The sequence below is a fragment of the Emydura macquarii genome, unplaced genomic scaffold, assembly GCF_026122565.2.
Source record: "Emydura macquarii macquarii isolate MOO-44397 ecotype Brisbane River unplaced genomic scaffold, CSIRO-AGI_Emac_v2 contig_573, whole genome shotgun sequence".
Lineage (NCBI taxonomy): Eukaryota > Metazoa > Chordata > Testudines > Chelidae > Emydura > Emydura macquarii.
The window spans coordinates 1,535,754-1,555,447 of record NW_027130710.1 but is presented as its reverse complement, the minus strand read 5'-3'; the positions used below and the strand labels follow the sequence as shown (position 1 = coordinate 1,555,447).

Sequence of the window (19,694 nt, the reverse complement as noted above, 5' to 3'; positions counted from 1 at the left end):
TGCTGCTTATTAATGGCCCATGTAGAGGCAACGGCTCTAACAGCCATGTCTCTAAACTCCCATGGCCAAGCTGGGAAGGAATGGCTGTGAACGTGCAGCCTACCTCCCTGCCCTGAGCAGACGAGAGACAGGTGCGCACAGTGGTAGCTGGCAAAAAGGAAGCGGACAGGGCAATACAGGGACAGCTAGGAAACAGGAGGAGGGGGCATATCCAATGCTCGGCTGCTGGAGGCCACAGCTGTAACCTCTCCCCCAAAACAGGACTACAGCCTCGCCCCTTTAAACATTTCTCCTCTGTGTTACTCAAAGGAACTGTGAAATAAAATGGAAGGAGGAGGGAAGCCCACCCAGAATCCAGCACAGAGACCCAGCCCGCTAGCTTGAATTAACTTTTTAACATCACTTTCTGGTTCAGCGAAGGTATCCCAGAATGCTTCACTCTGACATAATTAAAGCCATAGATCGCAAAAAAACGGCACCTGGTATTTGCGGTCTTGTGTGCCGAGATCAGTTTGCTGAGCATGGAAGGACCAGGAGAAGAATTCCACAGAGGGAGAAAGATGGTTTTTAAAGTTAACGGAATCTGGATTTGGGCCCCTTCCCCCAAGCCTGGTTAGATAGGAGCTCCGGTATCAGAACCTGGGCTGCACTCAGGTCTTATATTTCTTTTGCATTCACCTTTAAAAAAAAAAAAAAAAAAAAAAAAAAAAAAAAAAAAAGCTAATTGCCATATGAGCAAAGGAGTGTTTGGAAAAACCCTTTTCCTGCTTTGACTCGGGTGGGTTTTCAATATAGAGACAATGGACAGAACTGCCTAGTAAGATGTTTGAAGAGTCTTCACCGTCTGATCTACCAGCTTTGTTAAAGGGTGGCGGTTTTTTTAAGAACTGTGCATTAGAGGAGCATCTTGGGACCTGGAGCTCAGTGCTGACCTGTTTCAATGGACACTGGTACGTTAAAAAAATTCACGTTGACGATTTAAAAGATCCAAATTTCTGATGAGCCGCTTTTAAACGGTGCACATACAATTGTTTTACTTACATGCCTTTATAAAATTTTGATTTCCCAAAGTTGTTTTCTGCTTCCCAATGAAATTTGCAAGGGTCTACCCAGCAGGGAAGAAAGGCAACTCCAACTACGCTTGAATCCACCCTCTCCTTCCTCCCTCCCCGGGCACATGCCTGTTTGCTGACTTCTCTGTTTCAGGTTTGCGACTGCTGTTACAGGTCAACACCTTTTTGCAAGCCCTCCACCCCACTCAACAGCACAGCAGGCATGGGAGTGGCCACATGGCAGTGAGATCAGGCTAGTGCGCAAGACAGGACGCGTAACTGACCAGCAAAATAGTGAAAATAACTCCACGCAAGAGTTACCAGTGCATAAAGGGAACACACCAAAGGAAAAAACCCAATTGCTTTCACAGCTATAGGAATCATATGGGGGCATTTAGAACAATAATCCATATAGAATTTCCAACTGGAAATGTGATTCCTAACTTGTAAACGTCCCTTTAAATCACTGTCAGACTAAAATCTCTTTCATTTTAATCTCACAGGGAGGGCTTTTTTTAAAAAATCATTTCTAAACATAGCTGCAACGCTAACAAAAGTCTGAGTTATTCTAAAATGTTTTGACACGTACCGAGTCTTCGATCTCAATTAATATAAACAAGGGCTGCGGTATATTATGTAACAGGTAATGTAATGGGCCCACAAGACGGGCCCACCCAAGGGATCTATCCCCCATGCGCACACCCACGCACTGCTAAGCCTTCAACCAACCCAGTGTGGGCGCTCACCAGCAGAACTGCGTAGTGAAGGTTATATAAGAGACACAGATTTTAATTAAATTAGGCTTTTTTCTTATTTTTTTTTTAAGAGTTCAAAGGGTAAAAATAAGATTTCACCAGCCTTATTAAAGCACCCTTTTTTTGTAGGTGAAATTAACAAACGAGAGCACACACAAGGCAGGGGGGCAGCCGCTGAAGGGTCTGAGCTCTGCTACTTCAGCTGCTGGTTACTATGTCCTGTCCCTGTGGAAACGGATCCTGGACCAGAGCAGAGATTTAGGAGGGTATTGAAACACTTTGACAAAGTTTGATTTGCCTGGTGTTCGCCCATTGGGCCTCCATTTCCATGGAGACGGGGTTGGCATGGCAGCAGAGAACCAGCATTCTTGCTGGTTGGTTCCAGCTGCCAGCTTCCAAAACCGCCTACGGATTTCAGGAACCGAAAGCACTGGGGGACAAATAGAAAACCAAAACGCAGGGGAAGACTTCAGACGCCCTACACCACCCTCGCCCATGACCGGCAGTCGTCTCAGGAGGGCAAACTGGCTCATGATGTCCAAGCCACGTGATCTCTTCGGATACCTGCACAGCTTGATTAAAACAAAAATCAATTCCAGCTACAGACGTGACTCTGAACTGCCATAATGCCATGCAAGCAGAATGCCTCAATAGAACAATGTCCGAAAAGGCACTTTATGGTTACCCCACGCACCCACACGCTTCATGTGGAAAGGATGGACGGTCAAGTGGTTAGGATGGTAGCGTGGGCTGTTGGAAAGCCAGGTTCAATTCCTCTGCTCTGCCACAGACTTCCTGCGAGATGTTGGACAAGTCACTTAGCCTCTCTGTGCCTAAAGATCAGGAGGGGCTCAGAAACTATAGCAATGAATGGCCATAGAAGCATCTTGTATAGAGAGAGAGAGACCCATGTTTCTCACCCACTCACAAGGGAAGAGATCTAGTGCGGTGCTTAAGGGTTACTGAAAACAACACTGGTTACTGACAAAATAAAACCTTTTTATAGTAAATCACCACTCTGTGGGGTGATCCCTGATATCCAGAGTCAGCCTCTGCGTTACCCAAATCAATTCCTCCATTCTTAATGCTTTTTATAGTGGGCGGGAAATTGCATTCAGCCCTTTGACATATAAAGGAAGCCCGGGGGGGTTGGGTTTTTTTTAGAAAGCAGGGGTTCAGCTTGCTTACTTACAGCAGAACTAATTTATCTCAATTTATCTGGCTTTGCTGAAGGGCTCCTTGGAGAGTAGCAGAATGAGGACATTACAAGAGCTATTGAGAAAGGGTCAGGCAGTTTCAAATTCTGAGGGGGGCATTTTGATTTGTGTCTATTTAGCTCAAACAACTAACAAACAGGTGGGAGTAAAAGCGCTCTGTGAAACATGCCACACCTCCGCTTCAACTAGAGGCTGAGAAAGCTCCTACTCCAGTTCTCTGGTCCTCCAAAGAGTCACCCCAAAAAACCAGGAAAGACAATTTGATGTGCCTGATATTTCTAAAATAAAAATAAGCCGGAAAAACACACACATACATTTCAGGTCTCCGTTATCCATCATAATCAAGCCAAAGGCAGCTTTTTCACCTTAATTCCATATAGCTGTGTAAGTAATGGGACCATAGTCCTGTTTCATTTTAATTTGCTTTTCCCCTTCAGCCTCACAGGGTATATACTTGGGGACTCAAGTACTAGCTCACAAAACACCACAATGGTATTATTGTCATTTAAATAAAATACACCAAAGCGGAGGAGACGTCAGAGAGATGGGACATCAAGAGAATTACTGTATCAACCATCTGGGGCTTCCTATATGCTAGCCGAAGACAGGGTGGGATTTTTATTTCACAGACTGAAGCTCGGTGAATATCTGTTCATGACTGTGATTTAGGAGAGTTTACAGGCCTCTCTTAGATCACTTAAAGCTCGCATCTCATGTTTACCTACAGTTGTTTCTGCCCAAACAGGGGCTTCAGAATGACTTTACTTTATAACTGGTGCAGCTAGGAAACCTCCAGCCCCTCCATTTCTCTCTTTCCACTCAGCACGCTCTGTTTCTGCATCCCAAATTCCAATCAGCATGACAAGGCGGTCTGCTTTTTCCATTTCTAATTGGAGCTGGGGAGGAGCAGCCACTTTGCAAGGCAGATGAGAAGAGGAGGGCTCAGAGGTCACCTTCCTGCAGCAAAGGTCAGTCTTAATGAGACCTTGTGAGGACTGGAGTCGGCTGTCGCGTCGCACCCCCAGACGGACCCCAGTAGCATGTGCAATGCAGTGCAACCCAGTGAGGAAGCAGGGGCTAGACACATCAACTGCCATACAGTAAGGGTCTGAAACAGAGCGGAATAGCTGTGCCACGCACAAGCAGGAAATGAATCGTCACTGCGAGATAGCTAACGCATCCCCTAGGGCGAGGCAGGCCCACAGCACAGGCCATGGTGTGTCTGGACTACGTGAGACAGTCACTGCAGGATTTTGTGCAGCTTGTCACCCAGTGCTTCTCTTCTGGGAAAACTGGGCCAGCAAGCTGGAGCTGAACGTCCCTGAGGAAAGAAGAGATCTTGACACGCAGTGCTGACGTGCGGCTGCCTGGAACACACTTCCACAGCCCAGCCATGAGTCAGGCCTCACAACAGCTCTGGGAAGGAAACCAGTGTTTTTACCCACTTTTTACAGATGGGGAAACCAAGGCAGGTTGGCTTGTCCCCCACCCCAACTCCTGTGCTCATGTTACAGTCTAAGATAATACAACCAGTGGCCATATTCTTCCTATGCCAACCCCTAACTCCACTACAGGCAAGTGGAAGTGAGCGGTAATCCTGTTCCATGACACTTTCATTTCCTCTCCCCGGATGGCTAAAGCAAGGCTGCGGACACAGGCAGCATTAGGAAGGAATAGAGTTCCCCCAGCAGTGTCTAATTACTTCTCCAAGCTAAGCAATGCGTTGTCTCTTTACAGAATCTTTCAGCCTCAAAATGCGTGTCTCTCTGAGGGGTAAGAGATCTGTTCGTCCGCCTCTGGGGTGGTGCAGGGCAGCTGTCTCTCAAGGCGCACCAACACTGCACAGAAGTTTAGGACAGGACATTAAAAACCGACCATATGACACTGAAGGGGTGATTCAGGGAGGCAGGACGGAATGGTATAAATGAAAACTTACCAGTGCAGTAGGTTAACTCCTTAACTCGATGCAGGGGCATCACAGGATCTTTAATGAAAGAAGTGGTCAGGATCTCAGGACACAGCTCCTGCTAACACCACAGGAGGGGGTTGGGGTCAGTACTGACCCAGAGGGAAGGGTGCCGTTCACTGACTCACCAACCTGGGTTTCCTACAGAAGTCTCCCATCCAATACCACTTGATTTAGTTGAGGTTGGTCCTGCTTTGAGCAGGGGTTGGACTAGATACCTCCTGAGGTCCCTGCCAACCCTCATCTTCTAGGATTCTAGGATTCACTCAGGTCTGGCCCTGATCGGCTTATATGATCCTTTGTGTTAGCAGCATAAGGTAACATGACTAGAGCTTCTTAGCTAGAGAAGCTAGAAAACAGTTGAACCCCTCTCCTCAGAAATACCAAGATGGCTGCATCAGTTCAAAGCGACCAGGGCATAGAGTATTCTTAAGGCAGCTTCTGCCGTTATTGCCTCCTGCCAGGCTGAAACTCAGAAGTGCTCATTGGAAGACAGCCTTGAGGGTCAAACACGTTGCTGGCATTGCTTCAACAGCACCCCCAAGTAGCATTGGCGCCACCTCCAGAGAGACTTTCCAGCCACCACGCACAGCAAACGACAGCCCCTACCAGTGACCAATCCCAGGGGACAGGGTATTCATGGTGCTGGCTCAGGGTCCCTGCACTGGAGGCTCAGGTATATCTGCAGCTGGTCTCCAGGTAGAAGATGGTTAACGACCACCACACCCGACTGTGCCAGTCAGGACACAAGGATACAGGAACACTAGCAATGGCTGGCAGCAGATGGCCGTGGGGTTGAGGAGAGGGAAGGTGAAGAAGTGCCAGCCTTAAAATAAAGGGGTTGGTATTGCTTGCACTCGGCTGCCTGGTGGTGGGGACGGTGTGGGTGGGTCTGTGTTCTGTCTTGCTCTATTTTTGCTCGCAATGTGTCATTTTGGGGGAGGTGAAACCTTTAACAATGCACCACTGAGAAGCCGCAAATCTGTGTTTTGTTCCTGCGGACTGCAACGAGCGTGTGCACTGTCATTAACATCTAGACCCGCTCCCACCAGAGATAACGACTTGCAGCTGGCCCAAAGAGGCAGGCGAGAGTTACTTACCTGTAATTGCTGTTCTCTGGAAATCTAGTCAAAACAGGGTCCATACTCTGCCCAGGATTTAGGCAGGAGTTTGAGCTCCTCCTCCAGCAGATAGCGAAGTTAAAGTGATGGAATGAAAAGATTTCAGATTTCAACTCTGTAGGGAGCGTGGTAAGTGGTGACGTATGATGAGGTAAGTCATTACAAAACAACAATCACAGAGAACAATCAATCAGAGACTCTCATTTCAACAGATCCCCACTCTTGGAGACAAAAGCTCCAGGAACGGCTCTATGAAATCATAGACTCATAGAAATGTTGGGCTGGAAGGAACCTTCAGTGGCCGTTGAGTCCATCCCCCCACAAAAAGGCAGACTGTCTCTGACGAGTGTTCGTCTAACCTGTGCTTAAAAACCTCCACTGACAAGGATTCCACAACCTCCCTTAGTAACCTATTCCACAGCTTAGCTATCCTCAGAGTTAGAAAGCTTTTCCTAATATCCAACCTAAATTGACTACATAGAACATAAATAAAGAGAACACCAACAGGTCCTAGGACGTGAATGGGCAGGGTTTTCTTTAACGGAGAAGTGTCAGATGGCTCAAACTGAGATTGAATAGCTTTAATCACACTCACAACGTGTGGCGCAAGCCGCAAGTGAATCCGATGTTCTCGAACTGCAGGGGAAATGGCCTATATTTGACATGTTCCTGAAAGATGAAATTGCCTGCCAGATGAAGTCCTACGGAAGCAGTCTACCAATTCCTTCCTCTGTCAGAACGTAAGGCCAGTAGTTTGCGTGTGGCATATGAAAGGGTCTACCTGGCCTTGATCACAAGTGACAAGGTCTTGATCAAACTTATAAGGTGAAATTTTCAAAGCTGCCTAAGGGAACTGGATGCCCAGCACCCAAATTCCCAGGTAACTTTGAAATCTATTTGAAGCCCTCCTGGCAGAGTTGGGACACCTACTCAGAAACACCAGACTTCTCAATCTCTGCCCTCTCAGGAGTCAGCCTGACGGGCTACCACACTGTGATATAGAAAGACGCTCTCCTTTTGTGTGCAAAGACATGGACATCCTTGATCAGGTCAGTTCTGCTACCCTTAACAGTGTCAAGAATCACACCTGTCCCAGCCAAGACAAGGCCATTTGGATTGGGGCTCTTTTGTCTCTCCTGAGATGAATCAGGAACTTTCCTAGCAGAGGTAACAGAGAAAAGGCAGAAAGCACGTAAGCTTAGATCAGATAACGGGTTTGTTATGAACTCTTTGCCGTCAACAGTAAGTTTCATAACAGGCCCCCCTACTACTTTACGGTCAAAGAATTAACCCTCACCATTATATGGGATTATCCCTATTGTCCAGATAACGAAGGAGAGAGAGGTGAAGCGTACCGCCCAAAGTCACACAAGAAGCGCGTGGCCAAGCCGGAGCACAGAATGCTAGTCCTATGTGCTAAGCACTACATTGTGCTCTTTTTGACACGTGAAGTTTTTCTCAGGCTCAAAAGTCTTGCTGAACACAAAACAATTTCATTAAGAAATACTGAAGTAACGAGCTAGTAGAAAAATGATGTACAATGCAGCCGTGTGTCTTAACCAAATAAGGATACAGCAAGCGTAGCATTCCTGAGAGATACACCATGCGCAGTCAAACAGACTAGCGTTGATTTCAATGATTAGATATTCAAATAAAGGCTGCATCTCCCTGACAGCGACCTGGAGCGAGAGGCGTCCATCAAAGTAATTAATTGTGAGTTCACAAACACTGAATTGTGACAACAAGGGGGTGAATCAGGGAGGAGGTGGCAGATTTTACAGAGATGCGTCTGCTGACACATGAACATTTTGGCAAGTAGCAGGCATGGAGGGCATCAAGCGCAGAATAACTGTACGTCCTGAAGTTCTGTGCAGCACACGGGGATTAGAGTGTCATTGTCTTGTTTTAGGCGAGGTCCTACGTCCCACAGTTTCATCTGATATCTGCTGACCCTGCCTCAGCAGCCTCTGGTTGCGCCAGCTAGCAGTTCCCTCGATCAACATTGGAAATGCTGTCCCATTCTCCCTGCACCAGTGGCTTTTCATCAGGGTGAATGCCTTCCCACGGCAAAGCCCCAGCCCAGCAAAAGGATGGCCTGGCTCTGTCTCACTACTACCACTATTTCTAGAGCCACACCAGGGCCGGGGAGGGATTGAGGGAAGGCATCAGACACAGCTCTCGAGCATTTTCAAGTCTAACCATTCTTGCTCATAAAGGAAGGGGGAAATGGGCATCATCTCAGCCCAATGGGCTAATGCCACTGCCCGTCCTCATATGTTAGCTCATGCCGATCAGACCCTAGAATGATCGAATAGGTCTCATCACCTGGCTCAAGCAAGAGACTTGGCATCCAAGCGAGCGGCAAAGGCAACAAACCCTGACAGTGGATATGAAGCACTCAATGAAATCAGCTTGTTTATAGCCTTTGCAAATAACATTGCTCTGCTCCCATTAGCCAGGGGCTGTCAGGGAATTTAGCTGTTACTATAACTAAATTATGTGGCAGTTTTTAATGGCAGGAGAACAGCCCTGGTATTTATACAGCTTCTGGATGATCCAATTTGATCCTCCCCAGCAACCTTCTCCTGAATGTAAACACTCCCTCCACTCTGACACTCCGGAAACGGCAGCCAGCTATTGGCTGACAATCAGACACTTACCAGAGCTGACTCCAGATGCCGGCTAACCTGGGTGTCCATCCCTGAGCTGACACATCCAGCAGCCTCGCCGCAAATGTCAGTGAGCCCAATCGTCTTTGTTTCAGGCAGGCACTGGAGCTTGTCATGCTTAGCCACACTTTGGCACCTCAGCACGTCTCCCTTGCAGTGTCTTTCCAAACAAGCATTTGGAGTGAGAAGCTTTTCTGAAGGCCCTGGACTACATCCGCCGAGCAACACAGAAACAAAAGCTCCCCCAGTCCCCTTGTTAGCCTCCTAAGTACTAACAAGACTAGACAATCTATTGAACACAGGTGACCTGACTGGAATTAACTCAGGGAGCGGCACAGTGATAGAGAACCCAGCAGGGCATATGCGGACGCGGAGGCAGGGACTCTTACATAAAGACCACGTCCACGATACGACTGTCGCTTACACGTCCACCTACGTTAGCGCAGCAGCTAGGACGGCAGCGCAGCCTTTCCTCTGGACGCCACGGCATAGTTAAGTGCTCTGGCTTCTTGCACGCCCTCCAACAGGCAGAGACCAACTCGCAGCCTCACCTTCCGCCCGGCTGGCAGGCATGCTGAAACCTTCCCTCTAGGCCAAGCTAACTGCTGGGTGATAGGCTAAATGCTCCTAAAAGCAGCAGATGCCAGCGGGCAGCGCACACAGGAGGGATGGATTCTGAATCCACCTCCTGATTCAGGTTTTCCTAGTCTCTGCCCCACTGCGATTCCTTCACATGCAACCCTCTGAGCTCAGGAAAATGGCGGTGTTTTAACGGGAAGTCTGATTTCGGTCCCAAAGGAAATGCTTCTAAAAACTTTGCAAAACCAGCCGTGGGACTAAAGCCAAAAGAAACCCCTTACCAGAGCTGACTGGCCAGTCCTGTGCTCTAGAGTAGGGGTTCCCAGCCTTCTTACTAAGGCGACCTGCCATGCACTTTGGCTGTTTGGGGACCCACCATTACACCTGCTCCCTCCTCCCCACCTCAGCCCTTGAGGCCCCTGCTCAGCTCCCCAGCCTGGCTCCCTCCTGCAGCCCTCGTCAGCCCCTCTTTCGCCAACTGTCCACTCGCTGGCTCTAACCACTTCCTTCATGCTGTGCCTGCTTCCCAGCTGCTGCATGCTTCCCTAGGGGGTGAGAGCAGGATCCAGGCAGTGGCAGCAGCATGGAGGAAGAGGCCGGAGCCAGTGAGGGACCAGTCAGCAGCCTGTCCCAGCTGCCACCCAGATCCTACTCCCCACACTGCTGCCTGCCACCCAGGGGAAGTGCCCACGTGAGACCCACTGGTGGATCGGGACCCATCATTTGGGAAACACTGCTCTTGAGTTCTCCTTGTATTGGAAGATCCCCGCTCAGAGGCAGCTGATCTGCCACTGCTCAAGCCACTCAAACCACTTCCACATGCAAGTCACCTCTGCAGATGGAAATCCCCTTAACTCTCACCAACAAGCTTTGCTTTCTAGAGCCTGGTTTGATACCAGCTTTGCTCTCCTTTATGACAAGGATTTGTTATGAGCTACTGAATCCCACAGAGCCCCTTCAGGCAAATAATTGTTAACTAGGCAAACTGTTCTCTTGCCTCTCCAGGGACAGAAAGAGTCGCCTTGGAAAGAGGAATCCAGCCGCGGTGGTATGAGCATTAGAATACAGATTTCAGGGGAGACGAATCCAACTGCTTTGGGGCCATTTACCCCACAGACCGTGCCTGCCTGTGGTCCTGTGACTCAAGTGCTGACGGCTAAAGATCAGCTAGGATCCTTCCTAGCAACAGGCAGCTTCCCGTGCGGTATGCAACAGGCCTCCGCAGACTGAATTTCAGAAGAGGCTGTTGCAGCTCTGTGCTGTCCTGAGCGTAATGCTCACTGGGCAAAGTAAAACAGTGACACACAAAGTAGACATGCATAAAGTGCAGCCTCCTGGAAATGTTTTGAAGCGGAGTTGCAAAGAAGTTTTTGAAAATATTGGACTTGGACCCTTTGTACCTCTCTATGCTGGAGAGAAGGCCTGGAAGGGATTCTTCTCCCTTTTTTTTGTTAGCATCAAAATATCAGGAATGTACAGTTTGGTCGTCTCTAGTTTAGTCTGGAGAACTACTGGTGCTTACTGTGAGTGCTTAGCACCTCCACTGAAAAGGTTTAGCGAAGGCTTCCTGTAGCCGGAAGGTGTGGCCTCCCTCGGAGATCGACAGCGAGGGAGGGCCACCGGCCCCACCCGTGACAGGGGAGGTTTACACTTCCTTAATACAGAACGTTTATAAATCGCTGACGTTCATTAGGTCTCAAACAATGAAGTGTCAAACGGTCCACATTCCAAGCCCTTCCCCACCTAACAGCTCAACCCTTGCTTGCCTAGTTGTGCTGAGCTGATCATTTCACTAGCACTCCTGCATCAGAGTCTGCCAGCCTGGACAGGAGCAGAGTTTCTAAGAAAAAAAGCAGGGAGAAAAACACCAACTCAAACCCCGGTTTTGAAAAATCCATTTCAGGGCTTCTTTGTCCATCATAAAGCCCCACAAAATGGTTCCAAACTGGCCCCTTTTCCATAGTATCTGAGTGCTCACAGACATCAATGCAAGGCAGGGCCGTGCCATTATCACCATTGTACAGATGGAAAACTGAGACACAGAGAAGCTAAATGACTTGCTCAAGGTCACAGAGCAGAAACTTAAAGCCCTATGGTACGACCCCACAGTCCCCTCTATGCTACAACCAAGCCAGAGCCAAGTCACACTAACAGTTGCTACCACTAGCGGAGTTGCACCTGTGGGGAATTACAGCTAGAACATTTGCTGGTGTAGCCTTATAAAGCCAACTATACGGGGCAATAAACCACGCCGATGGGAGGTTTGTAACTACAGGCGTGCATGCTGTGTCTGTCAGCTTTTTTCAATAGCCCCTGCGCTCTCTGAAGGGTTGGAGATCCCGATTTATATGTTTCCTTGCAGGGTTCATATATACCGGAAAGATTGATGAGAGATTTTTTCTCCCATGTGCCAGGAGCTTTCCTCTTCTCCCTAAACAAATTCTGCTGGTCAGATATTTGCTGCTTTGAAAAAAAAAACAAAAAAACCACTCTCTCTCTCTCTGTCCAGGTAGTCTTCCACCCTTCTGCTTTGATTTCAAGTTATTTATGGAGCAGCTCAGCAGAGAGTTGACTTTACTGACATTCGACTAGTTAAAAATGTCACTGCCAGCTTGCAGAAAAGCTCCACCCGGTCATCACCAAGAGGCTGGATTTCACCACGGCTGGGAAATTTAGGTCAAGGATAGCAGGACATGCTACTTTTAGGAAAAGTCCCCTGGGATCTTTATTGATCACTCAGAGCTCATACACTCCTGGGCTTTAGAGGTCTCCTTCGAGACAGCCCCATGTAGTGAACAGCACTGGATTCAATTTTAGCTAGCTTGAAGAATGAAGGACCAAGCAGTTCCTGACAGGGTTTAAACCTACCCTTCCAATGAAATGTGGCCTTTCAAACCTGTAGACCCTTAAGCCATGCACAAGGTGACCTCGTCTGAATTTCCCCGACACTTGAAGCCATAACATTGCATTAACAAGTCTGGATTCTGCCGGTGGTTTTCCACACTGAATGACTCTATTTTGATGAGCATCAATATTTTAAGAAGGAAACTTATGTTTTATTAAAATCAGGTACACCTCTTCCCTCTGCCTCCAGCCCAGAGGTTTTCTGCTTGTTAAGAGAAACAACAGAAACTTCATAGGCTTAGGGGGTGGGGTTTGTTTCAGGGCCTGATTTTTGAGGTCAGGTTCCTTGATAAAACACTCAAATCCCTCCGTGACTGACACACCAGTGATGATCTCAGCAATTAAATGCACAATTTGGATGGCCGATTAAAGCCTTTGGAAATTGGGCCCTGAGTGTGGTTTCACAACAGCTGTGAAGGGCTCGTAATTGCAGAGCCAGACTGAGATGTCGATAGAGCTCAGGCACATCGGTGACTAGAGCGTAGAGGGGAATCTCATCTTACCGTCAAGTGTTTATCCCCTCTGAAAATCCCTTTACGGGGAGCAGAACTTCTCCATCACAGAAGAGGGCCTCTCTGCACTCTGTTCAGGGTACAGGAGAAGAGAAGATCCATTGTTTGGAAGGGCATAGCTAAACTTACCTCCACCTGGAACGTCCTGCTTCACTGAACATCAGCCAGAAGACATCACTCGTGACACTGGATATAGCAGTGTCCAAGATGTGGCCTGGGGGCTACCTGTGACCCTAGAGGCTCTACACTGTGGCCTTGGAGGGTGAGCAAGGAGAGCATCTGATTATGAATTGGAAATATGGTCCCTGAATGCAACATCTTTCCATCAACTCCATCACTATTGGGAGGACATAGGACCTCCTTCCCTTGTGAGAGCAGGAGAAGAGCTTGACCAGCAGAGCCTAAGCAGAGCGGAGCACTGGGCAAAAGATGACTCCCCCTCCTCTGCCCAGACACCCAGGAAAAGGATGAGAAGCTTCGACCCCAACAGCTCTCTGATTCGCTGCCCTAAACTGTACTGCCTGCTTAAACTCGCCAAGGAGCCATGCACCAGCAGGGGGACAGCTGACGCATTGCACATTCCAGCCACTTCTCCCTACCACCACCTCACTGCCCGCACCACGGGCCATAGGAAAGGTGGTGTAGAGCTGTCACAGCAGGCTCCTATGCCGGAAGGGGACACTGTTATGCTGGAGGAGCCCCCAGCAACGGGACTTGCTGTCTGAAGAGTGCAAAGAGAGAATGCAGCAGAACAAAGAATCTGCCCTGCAGTACTGACAATGGTCCCTTGACCTTTTGGGATCAGGCTGCAGGCCACCAAAATACACCACTGATTGTAACTGTAATGGTCTGGTATTTGTGAGTCATTCTGGAACCTCAGCAGTGAATCAAATACCAGAAGGACCTCAGAGGGGGAGGAGGAAATGAATAAGGTATTAACTGAAACTGGTTTCTGGACTGTGCAATGCCAGAGTGAGTAGAATGGGACATTCAGCACTGGGATCTGGGCAGCCCTCTGTTTTCACGGTCACACTGCCAGTCCCCTTCAAAATGGGTGAACAGTAAAGAACTATGGCCAACCCCACTGCTAAATGAGTCAATACAAAACTTGCCTTCATTTCTCTCCCCTCCCCATCAGCTAGGGACAGCCATTTGAATTTCTCTCCCACACCAAAAGTACCAAGTTCAGTAGACTCAGACTATAAGGTCAGAAGGGACCATTATGATCATCCAGTCTGATCTCCTGCACAACGCAGGCCACTGAACCTCACCCACACACTCCTGTAATAGACCCCTCACCTAAGACTGAGTTATTCAAGTCCTAAAATAATGATTTAAAAAGACTTCAAGGTACAGAGAATCCACCAGCAAGTGACCCGGGCCCCATGCTACAGAGGAAGCTACTCCCACCACTTGGACTCACAGCACTTCTGCTAAGAGCACAGGGAGACGTGAAAAGAGGTTTTTCTTCACATGGATCAATTCTCCCTTCTAGAGCTGCGGATGTCGCAAGCACCTTGTCAGCACAATCAGTTCAGATTCGGGCAGGCCAGGCTGTTACTGAGCTGAAGCACGCTAGACTGTCATAGAAACTCTATAGGACTGAAACCATCGTGCCCTGGAAACAGTTAATTTCGCACAGATGCCTCCAGGAATAGAAGCATTCACTCTTGGGAGAGCTCACCAGATTAACACGTTTCAGTTCAATTTTATTCCGCCTCTCGCTAGGGACAGTAGGTTGGAAAGCACACGAGCGATTTTGTAGGTCACCGCCCGTTCCTACCCACCTAGTTACCGGGAAGTTACAGCAGTGAACTTTACGGGGCCCCAAGGGTGGCCTTACGGAGTGCACCACCAGCATTACCAGGAGAGGGGCAAAGGTCTGTACCTAAGGGACCTGGGATTGGGCACAGCCCTGGCTGGAGTATAGTAAGCACTATCTTGCCTTTCAATGAAGAATCTCAAAGCCCTTCCTAAGCCTCACTCGTGGGGCAGCGCCATTGTCCCTGGTCTACAGATGGTGACAGTTAAGTGGCACCCCCCAGGTCACAGGAGGTTTGCCTGCACAGGGGGAAGGGGGGAGTGTGTTCTTAACCTGCGTTAGCTAAGGCGGGGTCAAACAACAGTGAAGACACGGCAACTCGGCTTTTACCTCCGGTAGCCACTCAAGTTCAACCCCAAGATGCCTCACAGGCGGGACTCCAACTGCTAACCTGAGTTCAAAGCCGAGTTGCCGTGTCATCACTGCTCTGGTAACCCAAGAGCACATTGCAACTGGCAGCGTAACATACGCAGACTGAGTCAGTGGCAGAGCTGAGAACGGAACTCAAGAGTCCCCTTCTCTCCAACCATATTGCCTAATCGTCTAGCCCTTTTCTAACTTTCTACAACCCTTTGGTACTTTCCCCTGTAACTACGTGGACTTTTCTAAAGCTAACAGATGTCCTGCTGCACAGCCCCTGGGCCAGTGCTTGTTTTGCTCTGAATCAGTGACCTGCAGTTGACATTCACATGTCACTGCATTACAAGTTCTCATGCTGCAGCGGGAAAACTTTTCCCAAGCAATAAGGCACTGTGACGGCTCCCTTGGCTTCTGCTAGGAGTCTCAGCAGGAATCTATGTTTTGCTGCTCTGATTCTGGGGCTTGGAAAGTTTCCAGCCACGTGTGAGCTATGAAAAGGGAGTGAGAACTGGGTCGCACAGGTGCAGAGACTCTGCTGCTCCAAACTGACTCTGTCACGTGTCCCACTAAAGCAGGAAGAGCGCTGGCCTCAGTGGCTTCTTGTACTCCCTGCTGCCACGAGGGAGGCAGCAGCTGGGCTGGAGTCACCATGGATCGAGCCGGTGCAGGAACCCTGGCCGCTGGTAGTTAGAGGCCCTGGCCATTCTCCTCCTCCCTGCTGCTGCCACCAACACAATGGGAGCCTGGTATTTCTCCCTGGAAGGGCCCGCGTAGCATGCCACCCCGCCAGTCCCTCTTCTCCCCAAGGGCAGATACCTCTCTCAAGATGTAACACAGGATTTAACTCACTAGCACTGGGCTCTTGTCAGAGGGCCCAGAGCCAGGGATTGCCCAGGAAGTGGCAGAGCAGGGTCAATCTTCCACTGGGGCACACAGGAGAACTTTGTTGGGTTCTCTCAGTCTGCCAGGGGAAGACAGGTGTGACACCCCCACTTTCAAATTACAGGGGGAGGGGCTTGATTTTGGCGCGTGGCTTGGCTCCAGATCCCACAAGTTACTGGAGGAGAAGCTGAAAGACTTGGACTGCGACCTGCCCCTGAACTTCAATCACCTCCATCAACCTGCACTCTAGTTTCTGCTTCTTCCATCTCCTCCTTTTAGGCCTCTCCTCTTTAAAAGATGCTTTTCCATCCCCCCTAGATCCTGTATGGGGGAGACCATCTCTTTGGCTGAGCCTGGTAGACGCTGCTCCTTCCTTCAGCCTGAGAGCAGCACACTATGTATCCTCTCCCCTGGAATGGAGTGCAGCTGCTCTACCGAGCTCCAGGCCCTGCTGCGACAGGAAACCACGTAGCAAGCTTAGCCCTGAGCTATCTGTTGGTAATCTATCACACCTCCCTCCTGTCCGTGTACCTGTCCCTCCCACACGTGTCTCACTCAAGCTTCCCTTCCATGAGCTTCTGCTCCCTTTCCCACTGCCTTCTTCTTCTCCAAGAACGGCGTCCATAGAGCTCCCAGTTTTCAGCACAGGCTCCAGCGCGCAACTGGCTTACAGAGGCGCCATGCTCTGTGCAACAGCAGAACAGGTGCGAGCCTCTGGCTCTAATGTTGCTTGGAGCAGAAGGGGGGAGATTCGCTTGCAACTCCTCTCTCCACACTCACAAGACCCGGCTGCTGTTGCCTGGCCCAGCACTGTGAAATTGACCAGGACCCACCCCGACGCTGCCCCTCTGCGGGCACCGGTGAGAAAGTGCTGTGTGTCGAGGCAGCAGGGGCAGTGGAGATTGTCTAAGGTGAGAATACAAAGGAGGGAAGTTGAGACACCCACCATCCTGCAACATGTTTAGACTCCCAAGGATATTAGCTGCACTCATCCTCTGGACATCACCAGTTCTCTACGGCTTGCCAAAGACAGCTGTGGGATTCTGTAAATTAATTAATTCCCAGGGAAGCAGCTTCTTCTCAAGAGCAGCTAGCCACTGGATAGCGGTCAAGCCCCAGGTCAGAGAGACGTGCTCGGAGAGGAACCGAGAGCCGGAGTCCAGACGCATAAATGGAACGCAAAGGCCAGACCGCGCTACAGCACATGTGGGAAGCCGGGCGCTATTTTAAATGCTACGTGGCAAATGTATGCAGAGCAAAATCCAAGAAGGGGGCTGGGTGAGAAGGGAGGCGCTCAAAATTAGGAGCTGAGCTCAGGCAGCATGAATGCTGCAGAGAACGGCTTCTCACAGCAGATGGGAGTTGCTGGGGAAGACGGAGGTGGGGGGGATTCACAGCCCGGCACGGCCACGTGGCTGCAAACTATGTCTTCTTTCTCCTGCTATGACCCTACAGAAGCTGGAGACAGCCCATTATGCGTGGGGCAGTGTCATATGTCTGACAAAGCCGCCCAGGGACAGCAGGCCTGGGGAGGGCCAGGAGGGGAGATGGACATGCCCTCCGTCACCTGCCCTGACTAAGCCTAAAATGGTGCTGATCCCAGAGCGGCCCTGCCCAGAGCTGCCTGTGAGCAAGGTGAAGCGAGGAGGACGTGGGGCACAAGGGAGCCTCATCCTGACTAAGGAGAGGCTGCTGCTGGCAGCTTGCCCCAGTGCATCACTGCAAGAAGTGCAAAGGGGCAGAGCATGACGAAGGGCTTCATCTGCACAAGAGCGATCGAAGCCCGTGCTCCCTCACCTGCGGCCATTCCACACTTGACAGAAATGGAGCAGGTGGGAGTACCACATGGCTTGAGATTTAGGAGGGCATAACTGTCAGGAGATGAGCTCACGCATACCCTGTGAAGCAGACTGGGACCAGTGGGTATACAGAAGCGCTGGGGAAACTTTCGCCCTGCGATGGGGCTGGAAATGGCCTGTATAGATGGGTGGGTAGGAGCTGCACTGAAGAACCTTCATCATAACAGTGTCTATCCAGGTACTTCTCTGGCCCACAGTATCTCAATCTCACCATCTCTGAAGTATGTAACCTCACACACCTCTGTGGGGCAGGGCTGAGCTACTGACCCCCGTTGGAACCGAGGCCCAGAGAGACTCCGTGACAGAGCAGAGAACAAAACCCCGCTCTCCAGAGTCCCCGGCAAGCCCCCTAACCACTAGACCATCCGGCACTACCTAGACAGCAGAATCAAGCCTGCTGATTCCATACACTGCCGCCATGTAAAAGCCACGCCCGTATCGAGGCAGTTTCCAAGAGGAGCAGGAATGCAAGCCCAGGTCGCCAGGAGCTCATCAACTCTCGACGCAGCTGGGATGCTAAATGTCCTACATTTACACAGCCCGAAAGCTTGGGGAATGAACACGTCTGAGTTTTGCTTTTTCTATTTTTTCCCCCCTCGAGAAGAGAGAAAAATATTTTTGTTTGATCTCATTTTTGCATTCAGCTAGTTGTTGGGAATGCACATTATTCATAAGCTCCCACGAACCAGGCTGGTGGCACTGAATTTTGTCAGAGGGGGCTGTGCAGAATTAACTCACTTTTTAAATTATTAATAGCCATTATCAGAGTGCCCCGAATGCATGTTCCAGCCCTTGACACTCTTTCAGGTGACTGCAGCGCCACCCAGAGGCATACAGAACCAGCTACAGTTGTTTTGGCTGATCAGCTTGGCAAAACAGCTCTAATTAGATTCTGCGGACCCAGAATCTCTCCGTTCTGAGCGGCCCCTTTCAGAGCAGACACCCCTGGCCTGACTAAAATAGGAAGGAGGGCTTTGGGACTGAGAGTCCTTATCCAGTGGATCTGCTGCTGTTACTGAGTGTCAATCCTCACCTAGCTCTATTGATCCCTGCAGTGACACGGATACATTTGAGAGGAGGTGTGAGGGAGTTGTCACACACCAGTTATCAATCAAGGGCCCAAACCACTGAATTCAATGGGGTCAAGGGCTGGATATGGAAAGAGGAGGAGAAATGACGAAGTGGGCACCTGCCCATTAATCATCACACAAAGACAGTTAAAGAGCCGCCATCTGGTAATGACTTTCACTCATTAATCTGTCCTAGATCCAAATGCATGATCTAGAAGTAAAATGCTTTGTACTGCCATCATCTGTGCCCTGTACCACCCAGTCCCTCTCCACCATCCTCACATGCCCTGCTCTTTGTGGTTTGTATGGGCTGGGCAGGGCAGACAGCACCCCACAGAGCGTGCACTGGAAGCACACCTACGGCTAGGAATACATCAGATCACTCAAAACTCCAGTACAGCGCCTCCAGAATGACAAGTGCATATTAATTGGAGTGGAGCCCGGCTGCATTCAGCACAGCTCCTCCCCACAAAATCGCTCAGATAAAGGGGAGACATTTTGACTCAGCCCTGCAAAACATCACTTGCCACTGTTCTGGGAGACAGCCCAAGCCAACAGAACGCTCCACACAAGTCACAGGAGAAAGACACCCGCACGGAGGTTTTAAACACCGGCGAGTTCAAAAACGAAGACTACAGCTTTGCTCTGGAATGTCCGTGCTGGGCTTGGCCTACGCCAGGGAGGCACTGCTTTATACAACGCTTGTGTCACACGCCACATAGTTCATTAGCTAGTGCGCACCCATGCCTGCAGCCTGGGCTGGTCCAAGGTCATTTGTTTTACCGTGTAGATGGAACCCTAACTGCAGTGGTATAACCAGCTTGGATGGTCGTCCCTGCTTCTAGCTCTCTGTGCGGTAACTTCCCAGAGTGCACTGCCCCATGTGTCTCTGCTCTCCGTCCACAGACCCTGAAAATCCCCGCCAG

General features: G+C 49.8%; 1 protein-coding gene across 1 annotated transcript in view; it reads right to left on the bottom strand.

Annotated features, from left to right (window-relative positions):
• NUDCD3 (NudC domain containing 3) overlaps positions 1 to 19,694 on the bottom strand; it is a 47,773-nt gene that overhangs the window by 21,569 nt on the left and 6,510 nt on the right. The window lies entirely within an intron of this gene.